The following is a 20,331-nucleotide window of genomic DNA, read 5'->3' as shown; positions in this document are numbered from 1 at the left end:
GTCATAACTGCGGCCAGCACAGCTTTTGCATGAAATATATCACCTTGCTGATACGAAGGGGCCTACTTAAGGTACATTGTATAAATGTGGTGATTAAATATAAAGATGTGGCATGGAACCTACTAAAGGTGATATGAACTTTTCCAACAGGACATTATATCCCAGAATGCACGAGGGCGCATCCATTGAAATCCATGCCACATCCTCCCAGCTGCCAGATGAAGAGGGCGGTGCCTCGAAACGCATCGCAGCATTACAAATCATCGACAATAAATCCTGGAAATATCATTGCCGGTTGATTCCTTATTTATGAACCTTGGTTCGCATTGGCTGTGAGTGAGTCCTTCGGAATGCTTGGGCCTTTGGTGGAAAATAAACAACACGGCAGTCCTGTTGTGGAAGGATGCACCACTTTCAAACTGTGAGAAGGGCTGCGCAGTAACAGAACTGTGTCATAACTGTGGCCAGTACAGCTTTTGCATGAAATATATCAACTTGCTGATACGAAGGGGCCTACTTAAGGTACATTGTATAAATGTGGTAATTAAATATAAAGATGTGGCATGGAACCTACTAAAGGTGATATGAACTTTTCCAACAGGACATTATATCCCAGAATGCACGAGGGCGCATCCATGGAAATCCATGCCACATCCTCCCAGCTGCCAGATGAAGAGGCTGGTGCGTCGAAACGCGTCGCAGCATTACAAATCATCGACAATAAATCCTGGAAATATCATTGCCGGTTGATTCCTTGTTTATGAACCTTGGTTCGCATTGGCTGTGAGTGCGTCCTTCGAAATGCTTGGGCCTTTGGTGGAAAATAAACAACACGGCAGTCCTGTCGTGGAAGGATGCACCAATTTCAAACTGTGAGAAGGGCTGCGCAGTAACAGAACTGTGTCATAACTGCGGCCAGCACAGCTTTTGCATGAAATATATCAACTTGCTGATACGAAGGGGCCTACTTAAGGTACATTGTATAAATGTGGTGATTAAATATAAAGATGTGGCATGGAACCTACTAAAGGTGATATGAACTTTTCCAACAGGACATTATATCCCAGAATGCACGAGGGCGCATCCATGGAAATCCATGCCACATCCTCCCAGCTGCCAGATGAAGAGGCTGGTGCCTCGAAACGCGTCGCAGCATTACAAATCATCGACAATAAATCCTGGAAATATCATTGCCGGTTGATTCCTTGTTTATGAACCTTGGTTTGCATTGGCTGTGAGTGCGTCCTTCGAAATGCTTGGGCCTTTGGTGGAAAATAAACAACACGGCAGTCCTGTCGTGGAAGGATGCACCACTTTCAAACTCTGAGAAGGGCTGCGCAGTAACAGAACTGTGTCATAACTGCGGCCAGCACAGCTTTTGCATGAAATATATCAATTGCTGATACGAAGTGACCTACTTAAGGTACATTGTATAAATGTGGTTATTAAATATAAAGATGTGGCATGAACCTACTAAAGGTGATATGAACTTTTCCAACAGGACATTATATCCCAGAATGCACGAGGGTGCATCCATTGAAATCCATGCCACATCCTCCCAGCTGCCAGATGAAGAGGCTGGTGCCTCGAAACGCGTCGCAGCATTACAAATCATCGACAATAAATCCTGGAAATATCATTGCCGGTTGATTCCTTGTTTATGAACCTTGGTTCGCATTGGCTGTGAGTGCGTCCTTCGAAATGCTTGGGCCTTTGGTGGAAAATAAACAACACAGCAGTCCGGTCGTGAAAGGATGCACTACTTTTAAACTGTGAGAAGGGCTGCGCAGTAACAGAACTGTGTCATAACTGCGGCCAGCACAGCTTTTGCATGAAATATATCACCTTGCTGATACGAAGGGGCCTACTTAAGGTACATTGTATAAATGTGGTGATTAAATATAAAGATGTGGCATGGAACCTCCTAAAGGTGATATGAACTTTTCCATCAGGACATTATATCCTAGAATGCACGAGGGCGCATCCATTGAAATCCATGCCACATCCTATCAGCTGCCAGATGAAGAGGGCGGTGCCTCGAAACGCGTCGCAGCATTACAAATCATCGACAATAAATCCTGGAAATATCATTGCCGGTTGATTCCTTGTTTATGAACCTTGGTTCGCATTGGCTGTGAGTGCGTCCTTCGAAATGCTTGGGCCTTTGGTGGAAAATAAACAACACGGCAGTCCTGTTGTGGAAGGATGCACCACTTTCAAACTGTGAGAAGGGCTGCGCAGTAACAGAACTGTGTCATAACTGCGGCCAGTACAGCTTTTGCATGAAATATATCAACTTGCTGATACGAAGGGGCCTACTTAAGGTACATTGTATAAATGTGGTGATTAAATATAAAGATGTGGCATGGAACCTACTAAAGGTGATATGAACTTTTCCAACCGCACATTATATCCCAGAATGCACGAGGGCGCATCCATGGAAATCCATGCCACATCCTCCCAGCTGCCAGATGAAGAGGCTGGTGCCTCGAAACGCGTCGCAGCATTACAAATCATCGACAATAAATCCTGGAAATATCATTGCCGGTTGATTCCTTGTTTATGAACCTTGGTTCGCATTGGCTGTGAGTGCGTCCTTCGAAATGCTTGGGCCTTTGGTGGAAAATAATCAACACGGCAGTCCTGTCGTGGAAGGATGCACCACTTTCAAACTGTGAGAAGGGCAGCGCAGTAACAGAACTGTGTCATAACTGCGGCCAGCACAGCTTTTGCATGAAATATATCAACTTGCTGATACGAAGGGGCCTACTTAAGGTACATTGTATAAATGTGGTGATTAAATATAAAGATGTGGCATGGAACCTACTAAAGGTGATATGAACTTTTCCAACAGGACATTATATCCCAGAATGCACGAGGGCGCATCCATGGAAATCCATGCCACATCCTCCCAGCTGCCAGATGAAGAGGCTGGTGCCTCGAAACGCGTCGCAGCATTACAAATCATCGACAATAAATCCTGGAAATATCATTGCCGGTTGATTCCTTGTTTATGAACCTTGGTTTGCATTGGCTGTGAGTGCGTCCTTCGAAATGCTTGGGCCTTTGGTGGAAAATAAACAACACGGCAGTCCTGTCGTGGAAGGATGCACCACTTTCAAACTGTGAGAAGGGCTGCGCAGTAACAGAACTGTATCATAACTGCGGCCAGCACAGCTTTTGCATGAAATATATCAACTTGCTGATACGAAGGGACCTACTTAAGGTACATTGTATAAATGTGGTTATTAAATATAAAGATGTGGCATGAACCTACTAAAGGTGATATGAACTTTTCCATCAGGACATTATATCCCAGAATGCACGAGGGCGCATCCATTGAAATCCATGCCACATCCTCCCAGCTGCCAGATGAAGAGGCTGGTGCCTCGAAACGCGTCGCAGCATTACAAATCATCGACAATAAATCCTGGAAATATCATTGCCGGTTGATTCCTTGTTTATGAACCTTGGTTCGCATTGGCTGTGAGTGCGTCCTTCGAAATGCTTGGGCCTTTGGTGGAAAATAAACAACACGGCAGTCCGGTCGTGAAAGGATGCACTACTTTTAAACTGTGAGAAGGGCTGCGCAGTAACAGAACTGTGTCATAACTGCGGCCAGCACAGCTTTTGCATGAAATATATCACCTTGCTGATACGAAGGGGCCTACTTAAGGTACATTGTATAAATGTGGTGATTAAATATAAAGATGTGGCATGGAACCTACTAAAGGTGATATGAACTTTTCCAACAGGACATTATATCCCAGAATGCACGAGGGCGCATCCATTGAAATCCATGCCACATCCTCCCAGCTGCCAGATGAAGAGGGCGGTGCCTCGAAACGCATCGCAGCATTACAAATCATCGACAATAAATCCTGGAAATATCATTGCCGGTTGATTCCTTATTTATGAACCTTGGTTCGCATTGGCTGTGAGTGAGTCCTTCGGAATGCTTGGGCCTTTGGTGGAAAATAAACAACACGGCAGTCCTGTTGTGGAAGGATGCACCACTTTCAAACTGTGAGAAGGGCTGCGCAGTAACAGAACTGTGTCATAACTGTGGCCAGTACAGCTTTTGCATGAAATATATCAACTTGCTGATACGAAGGGGCCTACTTAAGGTACATTGTATAAATGTGGTAATTAAATATAAAGATGTGGCATGGAACCTACTAAAGGTGATATGAACTTTTCCAACAGGACATTATATCCCAGAATGCACGAGGGCGCATCCATGGAAATCCATGCCACATCCTCCCAGCTGCCAGATGAAGAGGCTGGTGCCTCGAAACGCGTCGCAGCATTACAAATCATCGACAATAAATCCTGGAAATATCATTGCCGGTTGATTCCTTGTTTATGAACCTTGGTTCGCATTGGCTGTGAGTGCGTCCTTCGAAATGCTTGGGCCTTTGGTGGAAAATAAACAACACAGCAGTCCTGTCGTGGAAGGATGCACCAATTTCAAACTGTGAGAAGGGCTGCGCAGTAACAGAACTGTGTCATAACTGCGGCCAGCACAGCTTTTGCATGAAATATATCAACTTGCTGATACGAAGGGGCCTACTTAAGGTACATTGTATAAATGTGGTGATTAAATATAAAGATGTGGCATGGAACCTACTAAAGGTGATATGAACTTTTCCAACAGGACATTATATCCCAGAATGCACGAGGGCGCATCCATGGAAATCCATGCCACATCCTCCCAGCTGCCAGATGAAGAGGCTGGTGCCTCGAAACGCGTCGCAGCATTACAAATCATCGACAATAAATCCTGGAAATATCATTGCCGGTTGATTCCTTGTTTATGAACCTTGGTTTGCATTGGCTGTGAGTGCGTCCTTCGAAATGCTTGGGCCTTTGGTGGAAAATAAACAACACGGCAGTCCTGTCGTGGAAGGATGCACCACTTTCAAACTCTGAGAAGGGCTGCGCAGTAACAGAACTGTGTCATAACTGCGGCCAGCACAGCTTTTGCATGAAATATATCAATTGCTGATACGAAGTGACCTACTTAAGGTACATTGTATAAATGTGGTTATTAAATATAAAGATGTGGCATGAACCTACTAAAGGTGATATGAACTTTTCCAACAGGACATTATATCCCAGAATGCACGAGGGTGCATCCATTGAAATCCATGCCACATCCTCCCAGCTGCCAGATGAAGAGGCTGGTGCCTCGAAACGCGTCGCAGCATTACAAATCATCGACAATAAATCCTGGAAATATCATTGCCGGTTGATTCCTTGTTTATGAACCTTGGTTCGCATTGGCTGTGAGTGCGTCCTTCGAAATGCTTGGGCCTTTGGTGGAAAATAAACAACAAAGCAGTCCGGTCGTGAAAGGATGCACTACTTTTAAACTGTGAGAAGGGCTGCGCAGTAACAGAACTGTGTCATAACTGCGGCCAGCACAGCTTTTGCATGAAATATATCACCTTGCTGATACGAAGGGGCCTACTTAAGGTACATTGTATAAATGTGGTGATTAAATATAAAGATGTGGCATGGAACCTACTAAAGGTGATATGAACTTTTCCATCAGGACATTATATCCTAGAATGCACGAGGGCGCATCCATTGAAATCCATGCCACATCCTATCAGCTGCCAGATGAAGAGGGCGGTGCCTCGAAACGCGTCGCAGCATTACAAATCATCGACAATAAATCCTGGAAATATCATTGCCGGTTGATTCCTTGTTTATGAACCTTGGTTCGCATTGGCTGTGAGTGCGTCCTTCGAAATGCTTGGGCCTTTGGTGGAAAATAAACAACACAGCAGTCCTGTTGTGGAAGGATGCACCACTTTCAAACTGTGAGAAGGGCTGCGCAGTAACAGAACTGTGTCATAACTGCGGCCAGTACAGCTTTTGCATGAAATATATCAACTTGCTGATACGAAGGGGCCTACTTAAGGTACATTATATAAATGTGGTGATTAAATATAAAGATGTGGCATGGAACCTACTAAAGGTGATATGAACTTTTCCAACAGGACATTATATCCCAGAATGCACGAGGGCGCATCCATGGAAATCCATGCCACATCCTCCCAGCTGCCAGATGAAGAGGCTGGTGCCTCGAAACGCTTTGCAGCATTACAAATCATCGACAATAAATCCTGGAAATATCATTGCCGGTTGATTCCTTGTTTATGAACCTTGGTTCGCATTGGCTGTGAGTGCGTCCTTCGAAATGCTTCGGCCTTTGGTGGAAAATAAACAACACGGCAGTCCTGTCGTGGAAGGATGCACCACTTTCAAACTGTGAGAAGGGCTGCGCAGTAACAGAACTGTGTCATAACTGCGGCCAGCACAGCTTTTGCATGAAATATATCAACTTGCTGATACGAAGGGGCCTACTTAAGGTACATTGTATAAATGTGGTGATTAAATATAAATATGTGGCATGGAACCTACTAAAGGTGATATGAACTTTTCCAACAGGACATTATATCCCAGAATGCACGAGGGCGCATCCATGGAAATCCATGCCACATCCTCCCAGCTGCCAGATGAAGAGGCTGGTGCCTCGAAACGCGTCGCAGCATTACAAATCATCGACAATAAATCCTGGAAATATCATTGCCGGTTGATTCCTTGTTTATGAACCTTGGTTTGCATTGGCTGTGAGTGCGTCCTTCGAAATGCTTGGGCCTTTGGTGGAAAATAAACAACACAGCAGTCCGGTCGTGAAAGGATGCACTACTTTTAAACTGTGAGAAGGGCTGCGCAGTAACAGAACTGTGTCATAACTGCGGCCAGCACAGCTTTTGCATGAAATATATCAACTTGCTGATACGAAGGGGCCTACTTAAGGTACATTGTATAAATGTGGTGATTAAATATAAATATGTGGCATGGAACCTACTAAAGGTGATATGAACTTTTCCAACAGGACATTATATCCCAGAATGCACGAGGGCGCATCCATGGAAATCCATGCCACATCCTCCCAGCTGCCAGATGAAGAGGCTGGTGCCTCGAAACGCGTCGCAGCATTACAAATCATCGACAATAAATCCTGGAAATATCATTGCCGGTTGATTCCTTGTTTATGAACCTTGGTTTGCATTGGCTGTGAGTGCGTCCTTCGAAATGCTTGGGCCTTTGGTGGAAAATAAACAACACAGCAGTCCGGTCGTGAAAGGATGCACTACTTTTAAACTGTGAGAAGGGCTGCGCAGTAACAGAACTGTGTCATAACTGCGGCCAGCACAGCTTTTGCATGAAATATATCACCTTGCTGATACGAAGGGGCCTACTTAAGGTACATTGTATAAATGTGGTGATTAAATATAAAGATGTGGCATGGAACCTACTAAAGGTGATATGAACTTTTCCATCAGGACATTATATCCTAGAATGCACGAGGGCGCATCCATTGAAAACCATGCCACATCCTATCAGCTGCCAGATGAAGAGGGCGGTGCCTCGAAACGCGTCGCAGCATTACAAATCATCGACAATAAATCCTGGAAATATCATTGCCGGTTGATTCCTTGTTTATGAACCTTGGTTCGCATTGGCTGTGAGTGCGTCCTTCGAAATGCTTGGGCCTTTGGTGGAAAATAAACAACACGGCAGTCCTGTTGTGGAAGGATGCACCACTTTCAAACTGTGAGAAGGGCTGCGCAGTAACAGAACTGTGTCATAACTGCGGCCAGTACAGCTTTTGCATGAAATATATCAACTTGCTGATACGAAGGGGCCTACTTAAGGTACATTGTATAAATGTGGTGATTAAATATAAAGATGTGGCATGGAACCTACTAAAGGTGATATGAACTTTTCCAACAGGACATTATATCCCAGAATGCACGAGGGCGCATCCATGGAAATCCATGCCACATCCTCCCAGCTGCCAGATGAAGAGGCTGGTGCCTCGAAACGCGTCGCAGCATTACAAATCATCGACAATAAATCCTGGAAATATCATTGCCGGTTGATTCCTTGTTTATGAACCTTGGTTTGCATTGGCTGTGAGTGCGTCCTTCGAAATGCTTGGGCCTTTGGTGGAAAATAAACAACACGGCAGTCCTGTCGTGGAAGGATGCACCACTTTCAAACTGTGAGAAGGGTTGCGCAGTAACAGAACTGTGTCATAACTGCGGCCACCACAGCTTTTGCATGAAATATATCAACTTGCTGATACGAAGGGGCCTACTTAAGGTACATTGTATAAATGTGGTGATTAAATATAAATATGTGGCATGGAACCTACTAAAGGTGATATGAACTTTTCCAACAGGACATTATATCCCAGAATGCACGAGGGCGCATCCATGGAAATCCATGCCACATCCTCCCAGCTGCCAGATCGAGAGGCTGGTGCCTCGAAACGCGTCGCAGCATTACAAATCATCGACAATAAATCCTGGAAATATCATTGCCGGTTGATTCCTTGTTTATGAACCTTGGTTTGCATTGGCTGTGAGTGCGTCCTTCGAAATGCTTGGGCCTTTGGTGGAAAATAAACAACACGGCAGTCCTGTCGTGGAAGGATGCACCACTTTCAAACTGTGAGAAGGGTTGCGCAGTAACAGAACTGTGTCATAACTGCGGCCACCACAGCTTTTGCATGAAATATATCAACTTGCTGATACGAAGGGGCCTACTTAAGGTACATTGTATAAATGTGGTGATTAAATATAAAGATGTGGCATGGAACCTACTAAAGGTGATATGAACTTTTCCAACAGGACATTATATCCCAGAATGCACAAGGGCGCATCCATGGAAATCCATGCCACATCCTCCCAGCTGCCAGATGAAGAGGCTGGTGCCTCGAAACGCGTCGCAGCATTACAAATCATCGACAATAAATCCTGGAAATATCATTGCCGGTTGATTCCTTGTTTATGAACCTTGGTTCGCATTGGCTGTGAGTGCGTCCTTCGAAATGCTTGGGCCTTTGGTGGAAAATATATATATATATATATATATATATATATATATATATATATATATATATATATATATATATATATATATATATATATATATATATATATATATATATATATATGATATTATTCTTTACAATGTGTATATTGATTTCTGTTGGGGGACTGTTATTTAGGTATATTTGGTAAATACTAAGTACAAATTGTTATGAATAATATTGTGATCTATATGCATTGTATTTATACAATATGTATTTGTATGCCTCTTCTCTTCTGATTTTCCTCCTATCCTTACACTTCACTAGTATTTCTGATATCGACTATTCTTTGAGGAAAAGAGTGTTATTTTGATTTTGAGTAATTTGACTGTGAGATCACCCTTCAACCCACAGGAGTAGAGTGGGGAGTGCGTAAATTGACATTTGGATAAAGTTAATTAATATTGGTACATTTTTTTGTCGCGGGTGGAGAGCATGAGGTTACTTTAATATGAATTGTGATAAGATGTTAATGTAGGATATGTGGTGGTATTACCTGTTATGGGATAATACTTTGAAGCGCTATTATATGCTCACATAGATTTTGACAGTAGAGCGTGGCATGGGATGACTCTGACATGGACTTGGGATGTTTGGATGATTACCTGTGCAGTGTGGATTCTGTTTGGCACTAAAAGATGGCGCTAATATTTCTGTATACATCGCCCCATTCGGGGGCATATGGGCGCACGTATATATAGTATTTATTATACGAATTGCTCAGTCTAAATCCATATTTCGGATGATATCTGATCAGAATTATAAAGATATAGAGATTCATGATGTATTATGGTATCCCCTTGATTATTGGACATTTACTATTACATATGTACGACAAGATGGCGCTGGCGTAATTTAAAGTTACTTGTTTGCAGGAATGAATCTACACATAGTACGTACCTAGCAAATAGTTTGGATACCTTCCGGGATATTGAAAACCGATATTTAAGATTTGATTTTACGAGTGATTTACGTTTGGATTCAGCTTTGAAGTGGTTCATTGATTCACACACACTACAAGATGGCGACCGCAAATTTATGATATTTAACATAGTACGTACCTAGCGAATAGTTTGGATACCTTCCGGGATATTGAAAAACGATATTTGAGATTTGATTTTACGAGTGATTAACATTTGGATTTAGCTTTGAAGTGGTTCATTGATTCACACACACTACAAGATGGCGACCGTGCGGTAATTTATGAAATTTAACTGGCATTCCAATATGGCGCTGATGTAGAACACCGGCTACCGTGAGGAGCTCAGGGATACACACGACCAGATGGATACCGGTGAGCTCTATTGCCCACTGTGTTTTTTGCTTTTTATTGTCTGTAAATACAGGAGTTAGTGGATGGACGTGTTATAACGTGGTACCGTCTGATTATATATTGTTTCAGGACCTGCAATCGGTGTGATTTATGACTGATGCTTTGAACTGGGAGAGACTAAGATTTGGGCACTTTCAACTTGAAGATATGGGGTGAGTAGTGATGATTTTGCAGTCTATGAATGTACAGAGAGCGTGCTAGATGTATTATTTTTCAGGGTAAATAATACTCGATTTTTAATTACGTAAATAGGATTTACCGGCACTACTGAATTATGAATTATTGATTTTTTGATATTTGAGAGTACGTCGTTGGACTTGAATTATACGGTAATCCTATTGTTATATTTTCATAGTAGAAACTATAAATATCTTGGACGTATAGAGGTGTTTTTGGAATGAGTTATGATACATGTCGGTATGTATAGGGTGAATTAGACAGATATTTGAGATGGACTAATTGGGGCAACACCTTCAGGAATATTATAATATTGGTGAATTATTAATCTAGGTGATTTGTATTGGGCCAATAATATTAGGAATATTACAATGATGGTGAATTATTATTTTAGGTGACTTGTATTGGAGATATCTGGTGGAGGAACAGTGTACTTTTTTGTGGAGAATTTAGAGTACAGGTGAATTCTCTATTATGTGCTTTTATTCTATGTTTCAATGGTGGTGGTTCCTTCCCTATATTTATCACATGACTGGGTGATAGCAGTACTTGGACAATGGTTATATTCTTTAACACGGGATTCTTTTACTTTTCAAACGTGTGGATAATCTCTGTAACTTTGTGATAATTTGACTAGTATATGAGTATGGAATTTATCTATTGTTTATTTGAGTTGCAGCCCTGACGAAGTCAATGTGCTTTACCCTGCACGACGAAACACGTGTTGGCTACCGTTTTTCGATATGTACCTGAAAAAATAAAGGCTGCATTTTATGGATGTGAACTTGGAAAAATAAAACCTATTCTGGAACACGAGGAATTGGCATATGGGATCAATACATGGACTGTGGATTATTGGGACTGTGCCATTCAGATTGTATTGTTAACAGATATTAGGAATGTACAATATTGAGTGCTCGGGGAGAACTTTGTATGTTTTATGATTCACTTAGTGTGGATCAAGGTGGGTTTTGTATGGTAACCAAACCTTCCCCCATGTAGCACCTTGATTATTGAGGTATTTTGACTTTCCCCTATACTTTGCTGAGCACCCGTTTGCTTGCTAGTTACCAATCAGTATTGTTAAACCGTCAGGGTAGCTTGGAAACACTGGAGCTGGATTTCTCGGCAAGAGAAAAGACAGCGTCTTTCTCAGTGCGTCTGCTGGAGGGTCGGCTTCCTTCGGCACTTACTACGGCGAGTTGCGTCGTGTAGGTAGATAGTCGAACTGCTCCAAACCACCATGTGTTTGCCTGGGCAAGTATGGGCATATTTATACCTTTAAGGTGCCTAGTTTGACGTAAGGTTGGACATAATAATGTCATCAAAGACTCAGTTCTTTGAAAACTCCATGAGTTCTTGGAAAAATCAATATTCAAGCAAGGGGAAGTCCCTGACTGCTGAAGGCGGATTTTTCCAAGAAATCGTTGTGGATTTTTGGAACTATTTATTTATTTTATGTAGTTTATAGAGCGCACAGCTACCCCCGAAGGGGTGTCCCGGCGCTAAAAACCTGAGCCTCCAAGGGAGAAGAGGGAGCATAGAGCAAGGAGAAACAGTAGGGTGACTCAAAGTTCGGAGAAGAGCCAGGTTTTGAGTTTGGCTCGGAAGATGGGTTCGGAGGGACAGAATCTCAACTCGATTGGTAGGGAGTTCCACAGTTTAGCAGCAATGACACTGAACCCTCTGCCACCCATTCTAGATAGTCTAAAACGGGGCGAGATCAGGAGGCGGAGGTCATTGGATCTCAAGGATCTGGTGGAGCGGGATATCGAGACACGTTTTTTCAGGTAGTTGGGTCCGCGGTCGTTGACGGCTCGATAGGTGAGGGTAAGGACCTTGAACTGGATGCGGCTAGCCACTGGAAGCCAGTGGAGTTCCTTCCGATACGCAGAAACAGATTGGCGGTAGGGGATATTGCCAATCAGTCTGGCTGCAGCATTCTGGACAATCTGCAGCCGGCCTACCAGATACTGGGGGGCACCAGCATAGAGGCTGTTAGCATAGTCCAGGTGGGACGTGATGAGGGCTTGGGTAACTGTGCGGCGGGAATCCAGGGGGAGATAGGGAAGAATTTTTCTGATCATGCGCAACTTCAGGAAACAGGCAGAGGTCACTTTATTAACCTGAGTTTTGCATGAAAGGGAGTCATCAAACTGGAAACCCAGATTCCGAGCCGAGTGAACGGGAGATGGGGCGGGATCAAGCGCCGTTGGCCACCACCAAGAAGAGGGGATGGAGGCTTTCTGATTGAAAAACAGTACCTCCGTTTTGTCTGCATTCAGTCTGAGGTGGTTAGCGGTCATCCAGACACTGATGTTGTTGAGGCACTGGCGGAAGTTGGCGAAAGCGGAGTCCGAGTGGTCCCTGAAGGAAAACACCAGCTGAGTGTCGTCAGCATAAGAGACCACCCTGACTCCGTAGGACTCCACAACATCGGCCAGTGGGGCAAGATAGACGTTGAAGAACAGGGGGCTGAGGGCAGAACCTTGTGGCACCCCGCATGACAGGGGTTTTTTCTCTGACTTGAAGGGCCGCAACAATACCCTCTGACTTCTTGTCGAGAGGAAGGACCCGATCCAGCTGAAAGCAGTGCCACCAATGCCTATCTGTTTAAGTCGGTCAAGGAGGATAGGGTGGGAGACCGTATCGAAAGCTGCGGACAGGTCAAGGAGGACCAGCATGGCCTCCTCGCCCCTGTCCACGCATTCCCGAATTGTTTCGGATACTTCCAACAATGCCGTCTCAGTGCTGAATCCAGCTCTAAATCCGGATTGAGATTCGTGCAGTAGAGAGTGGTTTTCCAGATATTCCGTGAGTTGCAGCTGCACGGCTTTTTCCAGGACTTTTGCGGGTTTAGGGAGAAGGGAGATGGGGCGATAGTTAGCAAAAACAGTGGGATCTGCATCCGCTTTTTTTAGGATGGGAATCACCAAGGCCTCCTTCCAGGTGGTAGGGAAGAAGCCATGGTGGAGGGAGGCATTCCAGATGGAAAGGAAGGAGCAGGCTAGCGAAGGCGCCAGTTCTCCCATGAGTTTCGCAGGGACAGGATCGGAGGGGGCGCCGGATTTGCAATGGGTGAGTAACCTAATAGCATCATCCCGGTTGAGTTTGTTAAAAGAGAGAAAGGACGAGGAATCTGGGGGGCTAGTGGGGGAAGGCAGGGGGGCTAGCCCTATGGGGAAGGAGACACAGAGTTTATTTATCTTCTCGAGGAAGTAGTCTGAAAGTCCCTCGCATAGAGCCTGACTCGCGGTGTTCTGAGGAGCCCTGGCCGGAGGATTAATAAAGTCTTTAACAATGCTAAAAAGGGTTTTAGATGAGTTTTTGGCCTTGGTAATTTGAGAGGAAAAATGATCTTTCATAGCGATTTTTTTTTGTTTGAGGAATTTTTTCAGGGCAGATCTGTATAAAAGTTTGGCTTCAGGGTCGTAGTTTAGTCTCCACTTACGTTCAAGAGCTTTGCATCTGCTTTTCTCCTCACGGAGGGGGGTAGAAAACCAGGGAGCGGAGGGTCGCGATCTAGTGGAGGTGATGATTTTCTGAGGAGCAATGGAGTCAATCACATTGACGAGAGCCGCATTCAGCCTAGAGACATTTTCATCTATATCAGAGGAGAGGTACTCCGTCTGAAAGTGGAATACCGGGTCCAAGGTGGCACATGTAACCTTGTGCCACTTTCTTCCCAACTCCTTCCTAGGGGCCAGGGGGGCAGTTTTTCGACCGAGGGCAAGAGAGAAGGGGATGAGGTAATGGTCAGTCCAGGTGAGAGGGAGGGATGGGAGGACAGTGATATTCGAGAAATTGGCGAATATGAGGTCCAAGGTGTGACCAGCCACATGAGTGGGACCTACGACTAATTGTTTGAGATTCAGGCTTTCCATAGTTTCCAACAGATTGTTTGCCTTCACGCAGAGTGAGTTGTCTACGTGGAGGTTAAAATCACCAAGGACTAAGAAATGTTGGTGTTTGAGGGATAAATCAGCCAGTTGGTGGAAGAGGGCAGTGAGAGAAGGGGAGGTGGCGGTGGGGGGGTTGTAAACTAATGTGCCAGCCAGGATGACTGCCGCGGAGTCAGATATAGAGAAGTACATGGCTTCAATTATACCAATATTAGTAAGTTTGGTAAAGGTCAACTGGAGATAGGATTTGAGAATGACGGCTAGACCGCCTCCAGATTTACCACCAGCCCGGTTCAAGCATTTTATATCATATCCTGGGGGAATGGCCAGATAGAGATCCGGAGAGGAGGAGTCAGTGATCCAGGACTCGGTGAGGAATAAAATATCCCATTCGTCTGAGGAGATAGACATCCAGATGTCGTTGGCATGACGGGGGAGAGAGCGGCAATTGATCAAGCCAGCTTTTAGGGTCCGCTGATTAGAGGAGGGTGGCTGTGATGGGGGACGAGAAGGGAGACAAGGTTGGTAGGGCGGGAGAGTGAAGTTGCATTGCGGGCAAAGGAAATGAGCAGACTCAAGGTGGTTTGGGATGCAGCGAGTGATAGTCGAGCAAGGGCGGGGGTTTAGTAGGTGTAGTTGGGTGTTGGTCCAACACGTACGGACAGAGTCAGTGAAAAAGGCAGGGGGTCTGGCCCTGGGCCCGGTCCAGGCCCGGACGGGCCCAGACGTGCTTGCCTTTGGCGCGCCTTCGGTGCGCTGACGGCGCGCCCGCTGCGCCCGTCCGCTGCGCTTCCTAGCGAGACACATAATTTATGTCTGTGGAAATGGGCGTCATGGGGGTGTGGCCAGCTGAGGTGGGTGTGTCCGCCGTGGCGCCTCGCCCTCAGTGATGGCGAAATGGAGGGTTCGTTGCAGCGCTAGATCCGCTGTTTAAGTGCAAGGGGTGAGTGATTAAAAATGAGCAAAGTATCACACAGCAAAGTTTTTAAAATTACAGGTTCACTCCCGGCTTCCGCCTCAGGAGACTCACGATTTAAAGTGACGCGCTTTCCAGCTGCGCGCACTTATAAGGACGAGTAAGGGGGCGTGGCCAGCTGAGGTGGGCGTGTCCGCCGTGGCGCCTCGCCCTCAGTGATGGCGAAATGGAGGGTTCGTTGCAGCGCTAGATCCGCTGTTTAAGTGCAAGGGGTGAGTGATTAAAAATGAGCAAAGTATCACACAGCAAAGTTTTTAAAACTAGTGGAAGTAGCCATGCCGTATTTGGACTGCAAAGGCTAAGTCTAAATATGGTTATGATTTCTATGCCTATATAAAGATAGGGTGATTTATACCTATATATGGGCATGAATCAGGAAAATTACACTAGGGTCCTAAATTCATATGCAACACCCACTCCACTTTATTATGTTTAACATTACCAAATTATAAGCACTAAAACAAATCTAAAGCATGTGTTTACAATCCCACCCAAAATACACAAAATGCTTTTGAAAAGGTTGCACACGAAAAATTAGGATTTGTACAGTACGCATTTAAAAGCAATAGACGTCATTCAAAACATGAATTATGATGTTGGCAAAGCTAACTGAATGAATCATGTAATGACATTTATGAAATGGCTCTAAGTTACAGAATAAAAGGTCGAGACCATCCATAGCAGAAATAATATACTGTTTTGGTTTTGAGGACAAGGTCAAATATTGTCTCTAGGAAGTATTTAAAGAATTCATGTTCTCTAAGAAAAATTAGCCGTAGAAAAAGAGAGTTCCAAAGCTTTGGAAGGATTGTTATGAAAAGTGAAGGGCAAATTTAGAGTTCATGGAACGCTGTGTGCAGATTTCAAAAGTTATTCTCGGTGTCAGGAGAAAACATCAAATCATCTAGGCTGGCAAATAAATCGTCTACCACAGTAGGTGAAAGTGGAACTACTTCATTAAGTAGATCAATTGTGCACAGATGAGAAGCATCACTGTCAGTGTCATCCGCATTAGCAATGTTCGCAGCAGATGGTACCTGTGTGCCTGTTGTTCCACGCACCTCACCATTAGCTGTAGTAGCTGGTGAGATCTCCACAAATGCCGTCATCAGGATTGGCAGCCGTTGGGGGCAACACAATGCATGAGCCGTTACCAGACCTAGCAAAGTGTCAACATCTGTTGGCAGTGCTGATGGAAGTGAAAGACACACGTCCAACACACATTCTTCTCTGCAAAGCAGGCATCGTAGAACAGGTAAGATGCAATCTTGCCAGATTGGTCTGAACGAGAGAAACCATGTGGTGTTCAGATCTCTTAAACCACCCAAACCAAGAATCTGTGTAATTCTGTCACTGTACCACATGGCTAGAAGGGCGTCCTCCATGGTAGTCTGGGTATCGCTGGTGACTGGACTTGCCATATCGGAGCAGAAGGAACAAAAATAGAATTCCTGCTACGTGTCCCAAAAGAAGTGGCAGGCCGCCGAACACAGTGTGCACGAAATTTGGAAAAATGCCTAGGACTGCTTGAAAGGGTGCGAACAGTCCTGAAGAAACTGTCTTAAATACATGTACAATACCACTCGTATCAGACATGTTTAAGATACAACCTAACATTTCTGCTAAATGTATTGGACAATTCATTGATAATAGGGCATGTATCTCTGCAGAAGTCCTTGGGACTTGTAGATCATACGTTTCTCTGGACGAGGTCAGTGGCACAGTTTTTTGCAAAAGAATGGCTTTCATTCTGCTTAAAGTATCTATTCATATAGAAGAGATATTTAGTGAAGGCTATAACAGCGACTCCCCATCTGTCTTCGTTTTAGGAAACAATACTTGCATACAACAAGTGACCCTGGCTGACACACTAACGAGATAGGCTATACCGTGCATCATTCCACAACGGCTGTGATCTCTCAAAATCATGTAGCTACCATTAAATAGCTGCCTAAAAACTGGGTCTATCACTGTTGCTGGAGAACCTTGCAGGTGGCAAGACAGGTTATTTGACGAACACTCGCAGGCTCCGTGTAAATTAATACCTTGACACAAAAGTGTACAGCTTAGTGAGTTCTTACAATTTTTTCCACTAAGAAATACCTCCTTTCCCCCACTCCAACCTTTGTGTGTGTATGGTAAATTCCAGGTTGACTTAGTGTACTCTTTACCCAACCTTTCATACAGGCCTGCTGGTATGTGTCTTAAGCAATACTGAAACTGGAAAATCGTCACTGGTATCGTGATGGTGCCATGTATTATCCATTCCACAACTGGTTTCTCAGAAACAGTTAATGGTAATCTTTCCAGTTGTTCTATGCTCAGCACCGTATAGTCTGCTCCTCTTTGTGCCAAAGAGATTTGTTTATCTGTACGGTTAAAGACAGTAAACAATGGCGTGGTGTTGATTAGACGCCATGGCACGTAGCCTGAACAGAGATTTTGTAATGTTCAGCCTAGCAGCATTATAGAACATAGTTGAGACTGACCATGTTGTAAAATTAGCAAGTCCTGTTCTATTATGTCAATGGCAGATGATACAATGCTGTCCAAAGAATAAATTCTGGAGGACAGAGTCTTTAACCCATTGTCCACTACAGAGAGAGCATTCTCTAAATTAATATGATCAATTTCTCGTATCCTTTCTGCAGTTTCCATTTGCGTGACTTTCCATGCTTCATTGTAAGCAGAGTATATACCGGCGTATATGAAACGTTTTTGACGTGGTTTACATGGTCGAAGTAAGAAATCTCGTAAATCAACGCATTCTTTGAGTAAAGTTAAGTGTTGTTTAATTTCTGGAAGTGTGGATTTCTGTAGGCACTCAAGTCATAGTTTTCCTACACTGTATGTTGTAACTATCCCTGGATGTTTACTCTGGGACTATCTTGGATCTGGCCTAGTGACTGTGAACCCTTGTGTTTTGTTCAAGAATTTATCTTGACAGTTATTCGTGTCTGTGGGCCTGAATAACCATTTTTTCCAATCAGGATTAGTTCTGTTCTGTTGTAAAATCTGTTTTACGTCTACCTCCTCATCTGCAGTGCCATTAATGTCAGGTGTGGCTTTAGGTATGGACGGTTTGTTTAAATCTTTTATCTTAGCTAAGCCAAGACAAGATGTTTGTTGAACAGTGTAATTTAAAAATATTATTTGTTCTGAGATAATGCAGGCTCTCAATAAGGCTTTTAAACCTTGCAGCTGCCATTCTTTTGTGCCCCAGACAGTTTTTGTCTCAATGTTGTCTTTCCAAAAGTTAAAACCTAATGTAGACAGCTGAACATAAATGTTCACAGAAGAATTTTGTTCAGTATTGGTCAGCATGTTTTTCATTCCTGTCTTAATCCCATTTTTTAAATAAAACGTTTCTGGATTTGTGACATTAAAACCTGAGAAGTATGGAAACTTTTCATAAAATGTTTTTGAGCTGCCCTTTGGCGGCGTTGGACATTGTTCCCATTGATTATAAGTAAAAACATTTCTAGGGTTTGCAGATTTGTGCAAATAATGGTGACCATAATGATTAAAACAATACATTTTTTATAATCTGATGAGCATTCTAAGTATTCATGTTTTGTGAATTTAGCTGACATTTCTAAATCTGTCATCATATTATTAACAGTTTCAAAGTCCCAATCATCAGAAAATGTTCTAGGTGAAACAAAGTCCCTCAAAGAAACCTTAAACTGGTGTGGAATCTTCAACAGCTCCACCAGGCCATAAATTTCATAATCAGTCGTGTCCCATGCTATACCACCAGGTATAGGAACGGCTGTGATGTTCACTGATGACAAGTCTCTTAGTTCACGATGAAATGATTTGTGAGGTTTCAGGAGCAAGTTGATATTCTTACTTGCTGTGTTCTTTGTACTCTATTTTCCGTCTATCATCTTTCCCAAACTTAAAACAAGAATGAGCCCAAGTAGGGGAAAAAATACACCTAACACAATCCAAAATTCAACCCATGGTGAAACCAGATATATTTTTTCAAGTTGATGACAGAATTCTGTTATTTTTTCTTTGAAAGTTTTATTTGCTGGCGTAGTTTCAGGTTCACTGGGATCCTCAGAAAATGTATCAAATTTAATGAAATAGCCAGAGGCAGTTCTGTCAATTGTTGGGATTGCATCCGGATTTTTCAGAATCGCTGGAGCTGTTTATTCCTTTGTCATATTAGTGTAGTCAGAGGCTATATCATTGTAGACAGGTGTTTCTTGACAAACTGGTATTTGGGGTTCAAGAGGTACAAGTTCCATTGCTTTGTTGCATAGTCCTTCTTTTCTTACTGCAGGCTTATCAAAGGTGATGAGTCTTTTTGGATTGTAGCAAGATTTGGTCGTCTGCTACATCTCGGGAGTCCACTGGGCCTACTACTTATTATCGGCCACATGGTGTGGTTTTACCAGGTCAATTGACACAGACCTGTTCTCCTTTCTTCCAGCAAGGGGTGGCAGTAACACTGTTCTTGAGCTGTGGAATGCTATTACAGGTACTGGTTTTCTGTAAGAAGACCCAAATTATTTCTTATCCGCGATCTTTTCTCTGACTAGATCCCCAATCTTTGGAATCCAGACAGGCCTTGCTGTGACAAGTGTTTCTTCTGCAGTGGTCGTTGGCTTTTGTGTTGTGTTGCTGGACTTCTTCTTGTTTCATTTAAGTTGTGTAAAACAGCCAAACGGTCTTTGATATCAAAGGGATTTTGTTCCACCACTGAAGTTTGACGATCAAGATCCTGGATGAGCATTCTAGTACCAAATAGTAACTCATATGGAGTGATTCCACCCAGAGTATTTCTTGGCAGATTATTAAGACTTTGTTGGACATTTAATAGACGTTTGACCCACCCGTCACCCGAACCTAACACCCTAGCTGTTATAGATTGCTTTATGTCACGTTTTTTTCTTTCCACTACCGCATTTCCCTCAGGATGGAATGGACTTCTGTACTGCAATGCAACGCCCAAGCTGGCAATGGCCTCTTTGTTAGC

The sequence above is a fragment of the Lissotriton vulgaris genome, chromosome 6 (assembly GCF_964263255.1).
Source record: "Lissotriton vulgaris chromosome 6, aLisVul1.2, whole genome shotgun sequence".
NCBI lineage: Eukaryota > Metazoa > Chordata > Amphibia > Caudata > Salamandridae > Lissotriton > Lissotriton vulgaris.
Note: the sequence above shows the minus strand (reverse complement) of the source record.